Source organism: Bombina bombina, chromosome 5, assembly GCF_027579735.1.
Source record: "Bombina bombina isolate aBomBom1 chromosome 5, aBomBom1.pri, whole genome shotgun sequence".
In the NCBI taxonomy this organism is placed as follows: Eukaryota; Metazoa; Chordata; class Amphibia; order Anura; family Bombinatoridae; genus Bombina; species Bombina bombina.
In genome coordinates, this window is record NC_069503.1 from 2,228,485 (window position 1) to 2,248,155 (window position 19,671).

At 41.3% G+C, this 19,671-nt stretch overlaps 1 protein-coding gene across 1 annotated transcript in view; it reads right to left on the minus strand.

Moving 5' to 3' along the window:
* Nucleotides 1–16,977, minus strand: part of LOC128659172 (zinc finger protein 239) — a 40,397-nt gene extending 23,420 nt beyond the window's left edge. The window contains exon 1 of the mRNA XM_053712858.1: nt 16,918–16,977. The gene's annotated coding sequence lies outside the window, so the exon portion shown is untranslated. The remainder of the gene's footprint in view (nt 1–16,917) is intronic.
* Nucleotides 16,978–19,671: the final 2,694 nt, after the last annotated feature.

Sequence of the window (19,671 nt, forward strand, 5' to 3'; positions counted from 1 at the left end):
ATCAGCTCACACACATACTAACATAGTGACACAGCTAATGTATTAGACACAGGTGCACTTACAGATCAGCTCACACACATACTAACATAGTGACACAGCTAATGTATTAGACACAGGTGCACTTACTGATCAGCTCACACACATACTAACATAGTGACACAGCAAATGTATTAGACACAGGTGCACTTACAGATCAGCTCACACACATACTAACATAGTGACACAGCTAATGTATTAGACACAGGTGCACTTACTGATCAGCTCACACACACATACTACATAGTGACACAGCTAATGTATTAGACACAGGTGCACTTACTGATCAGCTCACACACATACTAACATAGTGACACAGCTAATGTATTAGACACAGGTGCACTTACTGATCAGCTCACACACATACTAACATAGTGACACAGCTAATGTATTAGACACAGGTGCACTTACTGATCAGCTCACACACATACTAACATAGTGACACAGCTAATGTATTAGACACCAGGTGCACTTACAGATCAGCTCACACACACACTAACATAGTGACACAGCTAATTGTATTAGACACAGGTGCACTTACTGATCAGCTCACACCACATACTAACATAGTGACACAGCTAATGTATTAGACACAGGTGCACTTACAGATCAGCTAACACACATACTAACATAGTGACACAGCTAATGTATTAGACACAGGTGCACTTACTGATCAGCTCACACACATACTAACATAGTGACACAGCTAATGTATTAGACACAGGTGCACTTACTGATCAGCTCACACACATACTAACATAGTGACACAGCTAATGTATTAGACACAGGTGCACTTACTGATCAGCTCACACACATACTAACATAGTGACACAGCTAATGTATTAGACACAGGTGCACTTACTGATCAGTCACCACACATACTAACATAGTGACACAGCTAATGTATTAGACACAGGTGCACTTACTGATCAGCTCACACACATACTAACATAGTGACAAAGCTAATGTATTAGACACAGGTGCACTTACTGATCAGCTCACACACATACTAACATAGTGACCAAGCTAATGTATTAGACAAGGTGCACTTACTGATCAGCTCACACACCATAAACATAGGACAAGCTAAATGTATTAGACACAGGTATGCCACTTATCTGATCAGCTCACCAATACTAACATAGTGACACAGCTAATGTATTAGACACAGGTGACATACTGATCAGCTCACACAATACTAACATAGTGGACACAGCTAATGTATTAGACACAGGTGCACTTACTGATCAGCTCACACAACCATACTAACATAGTGACACAGCTAATGTATTAGACACAGGTGCACTTACTGATCAGCTCACACACATACTAACATAGTGACACAGCTAATGTATTAGACACAGTGCACTTACTGATCAGCTCACACACATACTAACATAGTGACACAGCTAATGTATTAGACACAGGTGCACTTACTGATCAGCCTCACACACTATACTACACTAGTGACACCAGCTAATGTATTAGACCACAGGTGCACTTACTGATCAGCTCCACACATACTACCTAAAAGTGACACACGCCTAATGTATTAGACACAGGTGCACTTACTGATCAGCTCACACAACATACTAACATAGTGACACAGCTAATGTATTAGACACAGGTGCACTTACTGATCAGCTCACACACACATACTAACATAGTGACACAGCTAATGTATTAGACACAGGTGCACTTACTGATCAGCTCACACACATACTAACATAGTGACACAGCTAATGTATTAGACACAGGTGCACTAACTGATCAGCTCACACACATACTAACATAGTGACACAGCTAATGTATTAGACACAGGTGCACTTACTGATCAGCTCACACACATACTAACATAGTGACACAGCTAATGTATTAGACACAGGTGCACTTACTGATCAGCTCACACACATACTAACATAGTGACACAGCTAATGTATTAGACACAGGTGCACTTACAGATCAGCTCACACACATACTAACATAGTGACACAGCTAATGTATTAGACACAGGTGCACTAACTGATCAGCTCACACACATACTAACATAGTGACACAGCTAATGTATTAGACACAGGTGCACTTACTGATCAGCTCACACACATACTAACATAGTGACACAGCTAATGTATTAGACACAGGTGCACTTACTGATCAGCTCACACACATACTAACAGTGACACAGCTAATGTATTAGACACAGGTGCACTTACTGATCAGCTCACACACATACTAACATAGTGACACAGCTAATGTATTAGACACAGGTGCACTAACTGATCAGCTCACACACATACTAACATAGTGACACAGCTAATGTATTAGACACAGGTGCACTTACTGATCAGCTCACACACATACTAACATAGTGACACAGTAATGTATTAGACACAGGTGCACTTACTGATCAGCTCACACACATACTAACATAGTGACACAGCTAATGTATTAGACACAGGTGCACTTACTGATCAGCTCACACACATACTAACATAGTGACACAGCTAATGTATTAGACACAGGTGCACTTACTGATCAGCTCACACACATACTAACATAGTGACACAGCTAATGTATTAGACACAGGTGCACTTACAGATCAGCTCACACACATACTAACATAGTGACACAGCTAATGTATTAGACACAGGTGCACTTACTGATCAGCTCACACACATACTAACCTAGTGACACAGCTAATGTATTAGACACAGGTGCACTTACTGATCAGCTCACACACATACTAACATAGTGACACAGCTAATGTATTAGACACAGGTGCACCAACTGATCAGCTCACACACATACTAACATAGTGACACAGCTAATGTATTAGACACAGGTGCACTTACTGATCAGCTCACACACATACTAACATAGTGACACAGCTAATGTATTAGACACAGGTGCACTTACTGATCAGCTCACACACATACTAACATAGTGACACAGCTAATGTATTAGACACAGGTGCACTTACAGATCAGCTCACACACAAACTAACATAGTGACACAGCTAATGTATTAGACACAGGTGCACTTACTGATCAGCTCACACACACATACTAACATAGTGACACAGCTAATGTATTAGACACAGGTGCACTTACTGATCAGCTCACACACATACTAACATAGTGACACAGCTAATGTATTAGACACAGGTGCACTTACTGATCAGCTCACACACATACTAACATAGTGACACCGCTAATGTATTAGACACAGGTGCACTTACTGATCAGCTCACACACATACTAACATAATGACACAGCTAATGTATTAGACACAGGTGCACTTACTGATCAGCTCACACACATACTAACATAGTGACACAGCTAATGTATTAGACACAGGTGCACTTACTGATCAGCTCACACACATACTACATAATGACACAGCTAATGTATTAGACACAAGGTTGCACTTAACTGATCAGCTCACACACATACTAACATCGTGACACAGCTAATGTATTAGACACAGGTGCACCTAACTGATCAGCTCACACACATACTAACATAGTGACACAGCCTAATGAATTAGACACAGGTGCACTTACTGATCAGCTCACACCACATACTAAACTAGTGACACAGCTAATGTATTAGACACAGATGCACTTACTGATCAGCATCACACACATTACTCACAGTGACACCAGCTAATGTATTAGACACAGGTGCCATTACTGATCAGCTCACACACACATACTAACATAGTGACACAGCTAATGTATTAGACACAGGTGCACTTAATGATCAGCTCACGCCATACTTAATAACATAGTGAGCACCGCTAATGTATTAGACACAGGTGCACTTACTGATCAGCTCACACACATACTAACATAATGACACAGCTATTGTACTAGACACAGGTGCACTTACTGATCAGCTCCACACCCCCCACATACTAACATAGTGACACAGCTAATGTATTAGACCAGGTGCACTACAGATCAGTCTCACACCACATACTAACATAGTGACCACCGCTAATGAATTAGACACAGGTGGACTTACTGATCAGCTCACACACATACTATCATAGTGACACAGCTAATGTATTAGACAACTGGTGCACTTACTGATCAGCTCAACACACATACTAACATAGTGACACCGCTTAATGTATTAGACACAGGTGCACTTACAGATCAGCTCACACCACATACTACAAGTGACACAGCTAATGTATTAGACACAGGTGCACTTACTGATCAGCTCCACCAACATACTAACATAGTGACACAGCTAATGTATTAGACACAGGTGCACTTACAGATCAGCTCACACACATACTAACATAGTGACACAGCTAATGTATTAGACACAGGTGCCCTTACTGATCAGCTCACACACATACTAACATAGTGACACAGCTAATGTATAAGACACAGGTGCCCTTACTGATCAGCTCACACACATACTAACATAGTGACACAGCTAATGTATTAGACACAGGTGCACTTACTGATCAGCTCACACACATACTAACAGTGACACAGCTAATGTATTAGACACAGGTGCACTTACTGATCAGCTCACACACATACTAACATAGTGACACAGCTAATGTATTAGACACAGATGCACTTACTGATCAGCTCACACACATACTAACAGTGACACAGATAATGTATTAGACACAGGTGCACTTACTGATCAGCTCACACACATACTAACATAGTGACACAGCTAATGTATTAGACACAGGTGCACTTACTGATCAGCTCACACACATACTAACATAGTGACACAGCTAATGTATTAGACACAGGTGCACTTACTGATCAGCTCACGCACATACTAACATAGTGACACAGCTAATGTATTAGACACAGGTGCACTTACTGATCAGCTCACACACATACTAACATAGTGACACTGCTAATGTATTAGACACAGGTGCCCTTACTGATCAGCTCACACACATACTAACATAGTGACACAGCTAATGTATTAGACACAGGTGCACTTACAGATCAGCTCACACACACACTAACATATGACACAGCTAATGTATTAGACACAGGTGCACTTACTGATCAGCTCACACACATACTAACATAGTGACATAGCTAATGTATTAGACACCGGTGCACTTACTGATCAGCTCACACACATACTAACATAGTGACACCGCTAATGTATTAGACACAGGTACACTTACAGATCAGCTCACACACATACTAACATAGTGACACAGCTAATGTATTAGACACAGATGCACTAACTGATCAGCTCACACACATACTAACATAGTGACACCGCTAATGTATTAGACACAGGTACACTTACTGATCAGCTCACACACATACTAACAGTGACACAGCTAATGTATTAGACACAGGTGCACTTACAGATCAGCTCACACACATACTAACATAGTGACACAGCTAATGTATTAGACACAGGTGCACTTACTGATCAGCTCACACACATACTAACATAGTGACACAGCTAATGTATTAGACACAGGTGCACTTACTGATCAGCTCACACACATACTAACATAGTGACACAGCTAATGTATTAGACACAGGTGCACTTACTGATCAGCTCACACACATACTAACATAGTGACACAGCTAATGTATTAGACACAGGTGCACTAATAGATCAGCTCACACACATACTAACATAGTGACACCGCTAATGTATTAGACACAGGTGCACTTACTGATCAGCTCACACACATACTAACATAGTGACACAGCTAATGTATTAGACACAGGTGCACTTACAGATCAGCTCACACACATACTAACATAGTGACACAGCTAATGTATTAGACACAGGTGCACTACAGATCAGCTCACACAACATATCTAACATATGACACAGCTATGTATTAGACACAGGTTGCACTTACTGAACAGCTCACACACATACTATCATAGTGACCCAGCTAATGTATATAGACACAGGTGTCACTTTACTGATCAGCTCACACACATACTACATAGTGACACAGCTTATGTATTAGACACAGGTGCACTTACTGATCAGCTCACACCATACTAACATAGTGACACTCGCTAATGTATTAGACACAGGTGCACTTACAGATCAGCTCACACACATACTAACATAGTGACACAGCTATGTATTAGACACAGGTGCACTTACTGATCAGCTCACACACATACTAACATAGTGACACAGCTTATGTATTAGACACAGGTGCCACTTACTGATCACGCTCAGCACATACTAACATAGTGACACAGCTAATGTATTAGACACAGGTGCACTTACTGATCAGCTCACACACATACTAACATAGTGACACCGCTAATGTATTAGACACAGGTGCACTTACTGATCAGCTCACATACATACTAACAGTGACACAGCTAATGTATTAGACACAGGTGCACTTACAGATCAGCTCACACACATACTAACATAGTGACACAGCTAATGTATTAGACACAGGTGCACTTACAGATCAGCTCACACACATACTAACATAGTGACACAGCTAATGTATTAGACACAGGTGCACTTACAGATCAGCTCACACACATACTAACATAGTGACACAGCTAATGTAATAGACACAGGTGCACTTACAGATCAGCTCACACACATACTAACATAATGACACAGCTAATGTATTAGACACAGGTGCACTTACTGATCAGCTCACACACATACTAACATAGTGACACAGCTAATGTATTAGACACAGGTGCACTTACAGATCAGCTCACACACATACTAACATAATGACACAGCTAATGTATTAGACACAGGTGCACTTACTGATCAGCTCACACACATACTAACATAGTGACACAGCTAATGTATTAGACACAGGTGCACTTACCTGATCAGCTCACAACATACTACATAGTGACACCAGCTAATGTATTAGACAACAGGTGCACCTTACAGATCAGCTCACACACATACTAACATAGTGACACAGCTAATGTATTAGACACAGGTGCACTTACTAGATCAGCGCACACACATACTAACATAGTGACACAGCTAATGTATTAGACACAGGTGCACTTACTGATCAGCTCACACACATACTAACATAGTGACACAGCTAATGTATTAGACACATGTGCACTTACTGATCAGCTCACACACTATAATCGTGACACGAATTATTAGACCAGGTGCACTTATGCAGATACAGCTCACCCACACATACTAACATAGTGACACAGCTACTGTAATTAGACACAGCGTGCACTTACTGATCAGCTCACACACATACTAACATAGTGACACAGCTAATGATCTTAGACACAGGTGCACTTACAGATCAGCTCACACACATACTAACATAGTGACACAGCTAATGTATTAGACACAGGTGCCACTTACTGATCAGCTCACTACACACCCCTACTAAACAGAGTGACACAAGCCTAATGTATTAGACACAGGTGCACTTACTGATCAGCTCACACACATACTAATGTATTAGACACAGGTGCACTAACTGATCAGCTCACACACATACTAACATAGTGACACAGCTAATGTATTAGACACAGGTGCACTTACTGATCAGCTCACACACATACTAACATAGTGACACAGCTAATGTATTAGACACAGGTGCACTTACTGATCAGCTCACACACATACTAACAGTGACACAGCTAATGTATTAGACACAGGTGCACTTACTGATCAGCTCACACACATACTAACATAGTGACACCGCTAATGTATTAGACACAGGTGCACTAACTGATCAGCTCACACACATACTAACATAGTGACACAGCTAATGTATTAGACACAGGTGCACTTACTGATCAGCTCACACACATACTAACATCGTGACACAGCTAATGTATTAGGACACAGGTGCACTTACAGATCAGCTCACAACATACAACATAGTGACACAGCTAATGTATTAGACACAGGTGCACTTACTGATCAGCTCACCACATACTAACATAGTGACAAGCTAATGTAATTAGACACAGGTGCACTTACTGATCAGCTCACACACATACTAACAGTGACACAGCTAATGTATTAGACACAGGTGCACTTACTGATCAGCTCACACACATACTAACATAGTGACACAGCTAATGTATTAGACACAGGTGCACTTACTGATCAGCTCACACACATACTAACATAGTGACAAAGCTAATGTATTAGACACAGGTGCACCAACTGATCAGCTCACACACATACTAACATAGTGACACAGCTAATGTATTAGACACAGGTGCACTTACTGATCAGCTCACACACATACTAACATAGTGACACAGCTAATGTATTAGACACAGGTGCACTTACTGATCAGCTCACACACATACTAACATAGTGACACAGCTAATGTATTAGACACAGGTGCACTTACAGATCAGCTCACACACACACTAACATAGTGACACAGCTAATGTATTAGACACAGGTGCACTTACTGATCAGCTCACACACACATACTAACATAGTGACACAGCTAATGTATTAGACACAGGTGCACTTACTGATCAGCTCACACACATACTAACATAGTGACACAGCTAATGTATTAGACACAGGTGCACTTACTGATCAGCTCACACACATACTAACATAGTGACACAGCTAATGTATTAGACACAGGTTGCACTTACTGATCAGCTCACACACATACTAACATAGTGACACAGCTAATGTATTAGACACAGGTGCACTTACTGATCAGCTCACACAACATACTAAATCAGTGACACAGCTAATGTATTAGACACAGGTGCACTTACAGATCAGCTCACACACATACTAACATAGTGACACAGCTAATGTATTAGACACAGGTGCACTTACAGATCAGCTCACACACATACTAACATAATGACACAGCTAATGTATTAGACACAGGTGCACTTACTGATCAGCTCACACACATACTAACATAGTGACACAGCTAATGTATTAGACACAGGTGCACTTACTGATCAGCTCACACATACTAACATAGTGACACAGCTAATGTATTAGACACAGGTGCACTTACTGATCAGCTCACACACATACTAACAGTGACACAGCTAATGTATTAGACACAGGTGCACTTACTGATCAGCTCACACACATACTAACATAGTGACACAGCTAATGTATTAGACACAGGTGCACTTACTGATCAGCTCACGCACATACTAACATAGTGACACAGCTAATGTATTAGACACAGGTGCACTTACTGATCAGCTCACACACATACTAACATAGTGACACCGCTAATGTATTAGACACAGGTGCACTTACTGATCAGCTCACACACATACTAACATAGTGACACAGCTAATGTATTAGACACAGGTGCACTAATAGATCTGCTCACACACATACTAACATAGTGACACCGCTAATGTATTAGACACAGGTGCACTTACTGATCAGCTCACACACATACTAACATAGACACAGCTAATGTATTAGACACAGGTGCACTTACTGATCAGCTCACACACATACTAACATAGTGACACCGCTAATGTATTAGACACAGGTGCACTTACAGATCAGCTCACACACATACTAACATAGTGACACAGCTAATGTATTAGACACAGGTGCACTTACTGATCAGCTCACACACATACTAACATAGTGACACAGCTAATGTATTAGACACAGGTGCACTTACAGATCAGCTCACACACATACTAACATAGTGACACAGCTAATGTATTAGACACAGGTGCCCTTACTGATCAGCTCACACACATACTAACATAGTGACACAGCTAATGTATTAGTATTAGACACAGGTGCCCTTACTGATCAGCTCACACACATACTAACATAGTGACACAGCTAATGTATTAGACACAGGTGCACTTACTGATCAGCTCACACACATACTAACAGTGACACAGCTAATGTATTAGACACAGGTGCACTTACTGATCAGCTCACACACATACTAACATAGTGACACAGCTAATGTATTAGACACAGGCACTTACTGATCAGCTCACACACATACTAAGTGACACAGATAATGTATTAGACACAGGTGCACTTACTGATCAGCTCACACACATACTAACATAGTGACACAGCTAATGTATTAGACACAGGTGCACTTACTGATCAGCTCACGCACATACTAACATAGTGACACAGCTAATGTATTAGACACAGGTGCACTTACTGATCAGCTCACACACATACTAACATATAGTGACACTGCTAATGTATTAGACACAGGTGCCCTTACTGATCAGCTCACACACATACTAACATAGTGACACAGCTAATGTATTAGACACAGGTGCACTTACAGATCAGCTCACACACACACTATCATATGACACAGCTAATGTATTAGACACAGGTGCACTTACTGATCAGCTCACACACATACTAACATAGTGACATAGCTAATGTATTAGACACAGGTGCACTTACTGATCAGCTCACACACATACTAACATAGTGACACAGCTAATGTATTAGACACAGGTACACTTACAGATCAGCTCACACACATACTAACATAGTGACACAGCTAATGTATTAGACACAGATGCACTTACTGATCAGCTCACACACATACTAACATAGTGACACCGCTAATGTATTAGACACAGGTACACTTACTGATCAGCTCACACACATACTAACAGTGACACAGCTAATGTATTAGACACAGGTGCACTTACAGATCAGCTCACACACATACTAACATAGTGACACAGCTAATGTATTAGACACAGGTGCACTTACTGATCAGCTCACACACATACTAACATAGTGAAACAGCTAATGTATTAGACACAGGTGCACTTACAGATCAGCTCACACACACATACTAACATAGTGACACAGCTAATGTATTAGACACAGGTGCACTTACTGATCAGCTCACACACATACTAACATAGTGACACAGCTAATGTATTAGACACAGGTGCACTTACTGATCAGCTCACACACATACTAACATAGTGACACAGCTAATGTATTAGACACAGGTGCACTTACTGATCAGCTCACACACATACTAACATAGTGACACAGCTAATGTATTAGACACAGGTGCACTAATAGATCAGCTCACACACATACTAACATAGTGACACCGCTAATGTATTAGACACAGGTGCACTTACTGATCAGCTCACACACATACTAACATAGTGACACAGCTAATGTATTAGACACAGGTGCACTTACTGATCAGCTCACACACATACTAACATAGTGACCAGCTAATGTATTAGACACAGGTGCACTTACAGATCAGCTCACACACATACTAACATAGTGACACAGCTAATGTATTAGACACAGGTGCACTTACTGATCAGCTCACACACATACTAACATAGTGACACAGCTAATGTATTAGACACAGGTGCACTTACAGATCAGCTCACACACATACTAACATAGTGACACAGCTAATGTATTAGACACAGGTGCACTTACAGATCAGCTAACACACATACTAACATAGTGACACAGCTAATGTATTAGACACAGGTGCACTTACTGATCAGCTCACACACATACTAACATATGACACAGCTAATGTATTAGACACAGGTGCACTTACTGATCAGCTCACACACATACTAACATAGTGACACAGCTAATGTATTAGACACAGGTGCACTTACTGATCAGCTCACACACATACAAACATAGTGACACAGCTAATGTATTAGACACAGGTGCACTTACTGATCAGCTCACACACATACTAACATAGTGACACAGCTAATGTATTAGACACAGGTGCACTTACTGATCAGCTCACACACATACTAACATATGACACAGCTAATGTATTAGACACAGGTGCACTTACTGATCAGCTCACACACATACTAACATAGTGACACAGCTAATGTATTAGACACAGGTGCACTTACTGATCAGCTCACACACATACTAACATAGTGACACAGCTAATGTATTAGACACAGGTGCACTTACTGATCAGCTCACACACATACTAACATAGTGACACAGCTAATGTATTAGACACAGGTGCACTTACTGATCAGCTCACACACATACTAACATAGTGACACCGCTAATGTATTAGACACAGGTGCACTTACTGATCAGCTCACACACATACTAACATAGTGACACAGCTAATGTATTAGACACAGGTGCACTTACTGATCAGCTCACACACATACTAACATAGTGACACAGCTAATGTATTAGACACAGGTGCACTTACTGATCAGCTCACACACATACTAACATAGTGACACAGCTAATGTATTAGACACAGGTGCACTTACAGATCAGCTCACACACACACTGACATAGTGACACAGCTAATGTATTAGACACAGGTGCACTTACTGATCAGCTCACACACATACTAACATAGTGACACAGCTAATGTATTAGACACAGGTGCACTTACTGATCAGCTCACACACATACTAACATAGTGACACAGCTAATGTATTAGACACAGGTGCACTTACAGATCAGCTCACACACATACTAACATAGTGACACAGCTAATGTATTAGACACAGGTGCACTAACTGATCAGCTCACACACATACTAACATAGTGACACAGCTAATGTATTAGACACAGGTGCACTTACAGATCAGCTCACACACATACTAACATAGTGACACAGCTAATGTATTAGACACAGGTGCACTTACTGATCAGCTCACACACATACTAACATAGTGACACAGCTAATGTATTAGACACAGGTGCACTTACAGATCAGCTCACACACTACTAACATAGTGACACAGCTAATGTATTAGACACAGGTGCACTACTGATCAGCTCACACACATACTAACATAGTGACACAGCTAATGTATTAGACACAGGTGCACTTACAGATCAGCTCACACACATACTAACATAGTGACACAGCTAATGTATTAGACACAGGTGCACTTACAGATCAGCTCACACACATACTAACAGTGACACCGCTAATGTATTAGACACAGGTGCACTTACAGATCAGCTCACACACATACTAACATAATGACACAGCTAATGTATTAGACACAGGTGCACTTACTGATCAGCTCACACACATACTAACATAGTGACACAGCTAATGTATTAGACACAGGTGCACTTACTGATCAGCTCACACACATACTAACATAGTGACACAGCTAATGTATTAGACACAGGTGCACTTACAGATCAGCTCACACACACACTAACATAGTGACACAGCTAATGTATTAGACACAGGTGCACTTACAGATCAGCTCACACACATACTAACATAGTGACACAGCTAATGTATTAGACACAGGTGCACTTACAGATCAGCTAACACACATACTAACATAGTGACACAGCTAATGTATTAGACACAGGTGCACTTACAGATCAGCTAACACACATACTAACATAGTGACACAGCTAATGTATTAGACACAGGTGCACTTACTGATCAGCTCACACATATACTAACATAGTGACACAGCTAATGTATTAGACACAGGTGCACTTACTGATCAGCTCACACATATACTAACATAGTGACACAGCTAATGTATTAGACACAGGTGCACTTACTGATCAGCTCACACACATACTAACATAGTGACACAGCTAATGTATTAGACACAGGTGCACTTACTGATCAGCTCACACACATACTAACATAGTGACACAGCTAATGTATTAGACACAGGTGCACTTACAGATCAGCTCACACACATACTAACATAGTGACACAGCTAATGTATTAGATACAGATGCACTTACTGATCAGCTCACACACATACTAACAGTGACACAGCTAATGTATTAGACACAGGTGCACTTACAGATCAGCTCACACACATACTAACATAGTGACACAGCTAATGTATTAGACACAGGTGCACTTACAGATCAGCTAACACACATACTAACATAGTGACACAGCTAATGTATTAGACACAGGTGCACTTACAGATCAGCTAACACACATACTAACATAGTGACACAGCTAATGTATTAGACACAGGTGCACTTACTGATCAGCTCACACACATACTAACATAGTGACACAGCTAATGTATTAGACACAGGTGCACTTACTGATCAGCTCACACACATACTAACATAGTGACACAGCTAATGTATTAGACACAGGTGCACTTACTGATCAGCTCACACACATACTAACATAGTGACACAGCTAATGTATTAGACACAGGTGCACTTACTGATCAGCTCACACACACATACTAACATAGTGACACAGCTAATGTATTAGACACAGGTGCACTTACTGATCAGCTCACACACATACTAACAGTGACACAGCTAATGTATTAGACACAGGTGCACTTACAGATCAGCTCACACACATACTAACATAGTGACACAGCTAATGTATTAGACACAGGTGCACTTACTGATCAGCTCACACACATACTAACATAGTGACACAGCTAATGTATTAGACACAGGTGCACTTACTGATCAGCTCACACACATACTAACATAGTGACACAGCTAATGTATTAGACACAGGTGCACTTACTGATCAGCTCACACACATACTAACATAGTGACACAGCTAATGTATTAGACACAGGTGCACTTACTGATCAGCTCACACACATACTAACATAGTGACACAGCTAATGTATTAGACACAGGTGCACTTACTGATCAGCTCACACACATACTAACATAGTGATACAGCTAATGTATTAGACACAGGTGCACTTACTGATCAGCTCACACACATACTAACATAGTGACACAGCTAATGTATTAGACACAGGTGCACTTACTGATCAGCTCACACACATACTAACATAGTGACACAGCTAATGTATTAGACACAGGTGCACTTACTGATCAGCTCACACACATACTAACATAGTGAAACAGCTAATGTATTAGACACAGGTGCACTTACTGATCAGCTCACACACATACTAACATAGTGACACAGCTAATGTATTAGACACAGGTGCACTTACTGATCAGCTCACACACATACTAACATAGTGACACAGCTAATGTATTAGACACAGGTGCACTTACTGATCAGCTCACACACATACTAACATAGTGAACAGCTAATGTATTAGACACAGGTGCACTTACTGATCAGCTCACACACATACTAACATAGTGATACAGCTAATGTATTAGACACAGGTGCACTTACTGATCAGCTCACACACATACTAACATAGTGACACAGCTAATGTATTAGACACAGGTGCACTTACAGATCAGCTCACACACATACTAACATAGTGACACAGCTAATGTATTAGACACAGGTGCACTTACAGATGAGCTCACACACATACTAACACAGCTAATGTATTAGACACAGGTGCACTTACTGATCAGCTCACACACATACTAACATAGTGACACAGCTAATGTATTAGACACAGGTGCACTTACTGATCAGCTCACACACATACTAACATAGTGACACAGCTAATGTATTAGACACAGGTGCACTTACAGATCAGCTCACACACATACTAACATAGTGACACAGCTAATGTATTAGACACAGGTGCACTTACTGATCAGCTCACACACATACTAACATAGTGACACAGCTAATGTATTAGACACAGGTGCACTTACTGATCAGCCAACACACATACTAACATAGTGACACCGCTAATGTATTAGACACAGGTGCACTTACAGATCAGCTCACACACACACTAACATAGTGACACAGCTAATGTATTAGACACAGGTGCACTTACTGATCAGCTCACACACATACTAACATAGTGACACAGCTAATGTATTAGACACAGGTGCACTAACTGATCAGCTCACACACACATACTAACATAGTGACACAGCTAATGTATTAGACACAGGTGCACTTACTGATCAGCTCACACACATAGTGACACAGCTAATGTATTAGACACAGGTGCACTTACAGATCAGCTCACACACATAGTAACATAGTGACACAGCTAATGTATTAGACACAGGTGCACTTACAGATCAGCTCACACACATACTAACATAGTGACACAGCTAATGTATTAGACACAGGTGCACTTACTGATCAGCTCACACACATACTAACATAGTGACACAGCTAATGTATTAGACACAGGTGCACTTACTGATCAGCTCACACACATACTAACATAGTGACACAGCTAATGTATTAGACACAGGTGCACTTACAGATCAGCTCACACACATACTAACATAGTGACACAGCTAATGTATTAGACACAGGTGCACTTACAGATCAGCTCACACACATACTAACATAGTGACACAGCTAATGTATTAGACACAGGTGCACTTACTGATCAGCTCACATACATACTAACGTGACACAGCTAATGTATTAGACACAGGTGCACTTACTGATCAGCTCACACACATACTAACATAGTGACACAGCTAATGTATTAGAAGGACACAGGTGCACTTATATTTGTGACAGTAATGAGATAGTTATGAATAAGTGGGACCTTGTAGCATAAAAAGTTGATTATTCTGTTGTCCATCACACAGCGACAAACTGTATCTGCGCGGTCATGATCTGTCCAGCAACGGCTTACCCACAGTACCCGAGTACTACCTGGAACACGCAGGGCACGGTAATGTGTTGGCTGCAGTGCACTTAAGCAAACACACATTATATAACGCAATACATTTCTCTGGATTTCTCAGCTATAAGGTCTAGAAAGTATCCAGTTGAACAAGCTAATATGTAGGTGTGGCTGGTTGAGGAGGGCGACATCAGGGTGCCTGGGTTTGTCAAGCCCTGGGTTACACAAATACAACTCAATAGGATAACAGTGCTCTTGGATCACTGTTGCAGGGATTTAAACCCCTTTATATATATAACGACACCACTGCATCACGTGGCAGCTGGAAACTTTGTTCAGAATAAAATCCAAAAGGGTCTCACCTCCATGGTCTCTGCAATCTCCAGTTAGCAGCAGCTCATCTCCCACCACACAGTAATCATCTGCACAACAAAACACAAAACGCGTTAGTTTAGCCAAAGCGTCTACTTTATACTCCCTGTGTAATAATGGCTAGTACAATGCACACTCATCACTTATATTAACTGCACTCTCCAGTTAGCAGCAGCTCATCTCCCACCACACAGTAATCATCTGCACAACATAACGCGTCAGCTCGGCCAAAGCTCCTACTTTATACTCCCTGTGTAATAATAATGACTAGTACAATGCACACTCATCACTTATATTAACTGCAATCTGTAGTTAGAAGCAAACTCATCTCCCACCCCACAGTAATCATCTTCACAACAAAACGCGTCAGCTCAGCCAACGCTCCTACTTTATACTCCCTGTGTAATAATGACTAGTACAATGCACACGCATCACGTATATTAACTGCAATCTGTAGTTAGAAGCAAACTCATCTACCACCCCACAGTAATCATCTGCACAACAAAACGCGTCAGCTCAGCCAACGCTCCTACTTTATACTCCCTGTGTAATAATGACTAGTACAATGCACACGCATCACTTATATTAACTGCAATCTGTAGTTAGCAGCAGCTCATCTCCCACCCACAGTAATCATCTGCACAACAAAACGCGTCAGCTCAGCCAAAGCTCATACTTTATACTCCCTGTGTAATAATAATGACTAGTACAATGCACACACATCACTTATATTAACTGCAATCTGTAGTTAGACGCAAACTCATCTCCCAACCCACAGTAATCATCTGCACAACAAAACACGTCAGCTCAGCCAACGCTCCTACTTTATACTCCCTGTGTAATAATAATGACTAGTACAATGCACACGCATCACTTATATTAACTGCAATCTGTAGTTAGCAGCAGCTCATCTCCCACCCACAGTAATCATCTGCACAACAAAACGCGTCAGCTCAGCCAACGCTCCAATTTTATACTCCCTGTGTAATAATGACTAGTACAATGCACACGCATCACTTATATTAACTGCACTCTCCAGTTAGCAGCAGCTCATCTCCCACCACACAGTAATCATCTGCACAACAAAACGCGTCAGCTCAGCCAAAGCTCCTACTTTATACTCCCTGTGTAATAATGACTAGTACAATGCACATGCATCACTTATAGTAACTGCACTCTCCAGTTAGCAGCAGCTCATCTCCCACCACACAGTAATCATCTGTACAACAAAACGCGTCAGCTCCGCCAAAGCTCCTACTTTATACTCCCTGTGTAATAATGACTAGTACAATGCACACTCATCACTTATATTAACTGCAATCTGTAGTTAGCAGCAGCTCATCTCCCACCCACAGTAATCATCTGCACAACAAAACGCGTCAGCTCAGCCAACGCTCCTATTTTATACTCCCTGTGTAATAATAATGACTGGTGCAATGCACACGCATCACTTATATTAACTGCAATCTGTAGTTAGAAGCAAACTCATCTCCCACCCCACAGTAATCATCTGCACAACAAAACGCGTCAGCTCAGCCAAAGCTCCTATTTTATACTCCCTGTGTAATAATGACTAGTACAATGCACACTCATCACTTATAGTAACTGCACTCTCCAGTTAGCAGCAGCTCATCTCCCACCCACAGTAATCATCTGCACAACAAAACGCGTCAGCTCCGCCAAAGCCCCTACTTTATACTCCCTGTGTAATAATGACTGGTGCAATGCACATGCATCACTTATATTAACTGCAATCTGTAGTTAGCAGCAAGCTCATCTCCCATCCACAGTAATCATCTGCATAACAAAACTGCCTTTCCTGTAATTTAACACTGAAACACATCCCAGGGAAGTTAAAGGACATCCTGTGTACCCAAGTATGTTTCATTTCATGACTCTGCAACATGCTACAATGATTTAGTGCTCAGGAGCTCATCTATATCTGCACCAAATAGAAACAACAAAACGAGAAACAGAATTTAAAGCAGTTTATACTTGGACTGCAAAACAATGCACGCTATGCTAACAAAATGAATAACATACAGAGAGAAGTGCACTCACAGGAATGAACAACCGGCTCAATACCATTGTTAGCCTGTTCTATGGCGATTTACCACCTGGGTGCAACTTCTTTTAGCCCAGTAATGCTTTTCACAGAGAAGAACTTTCCTGTAGTATATCAGTCTGATCCCGCCTATTACGGTCAGTCCAGCGCCGAAATACCAGGCAACTCCTCTCTGAACAAATGAGTCCTGTAGGAGCAGGGAAACAAAGAGGCGCCACATAGGGATTCCTCTCTGAACAAATGAGTCCTGTAGGAGCAGGGAAACAAAGAGGCGCCACATAGGGATTCCTCTCTGAACAAATGAGTCCTGTAGGAGCAGGGAAACAAAGAGGCGCCACATAGGGATTCCTCTCTGAACAAATGAGTCCTGTAGGAGCATGGAAATAAAGAGGCGCCACATAGGGATTCCTCTCTGAACAAATGAGTCCTGTAGGAGCAGGGAAACAAAGAGGCGCCACATAGGGATTCCTCTCTGAACAAGGAACACAGCAACCCCAGACTATCGTTTCAGCCTTCATTGGGCCTCGTCAGTGAGGTGTAGCCATATTCCTCTAAGCACACTGAGCAAGGAGTCCATGTCTGGTTTCCCCTTTTTCCCATAGGGAGACTAAATACATACAGCGAGAAGTGCGCTCACAGGAACAAACAACCGTCTCAATACCATTGTTAGCCTGTTCTA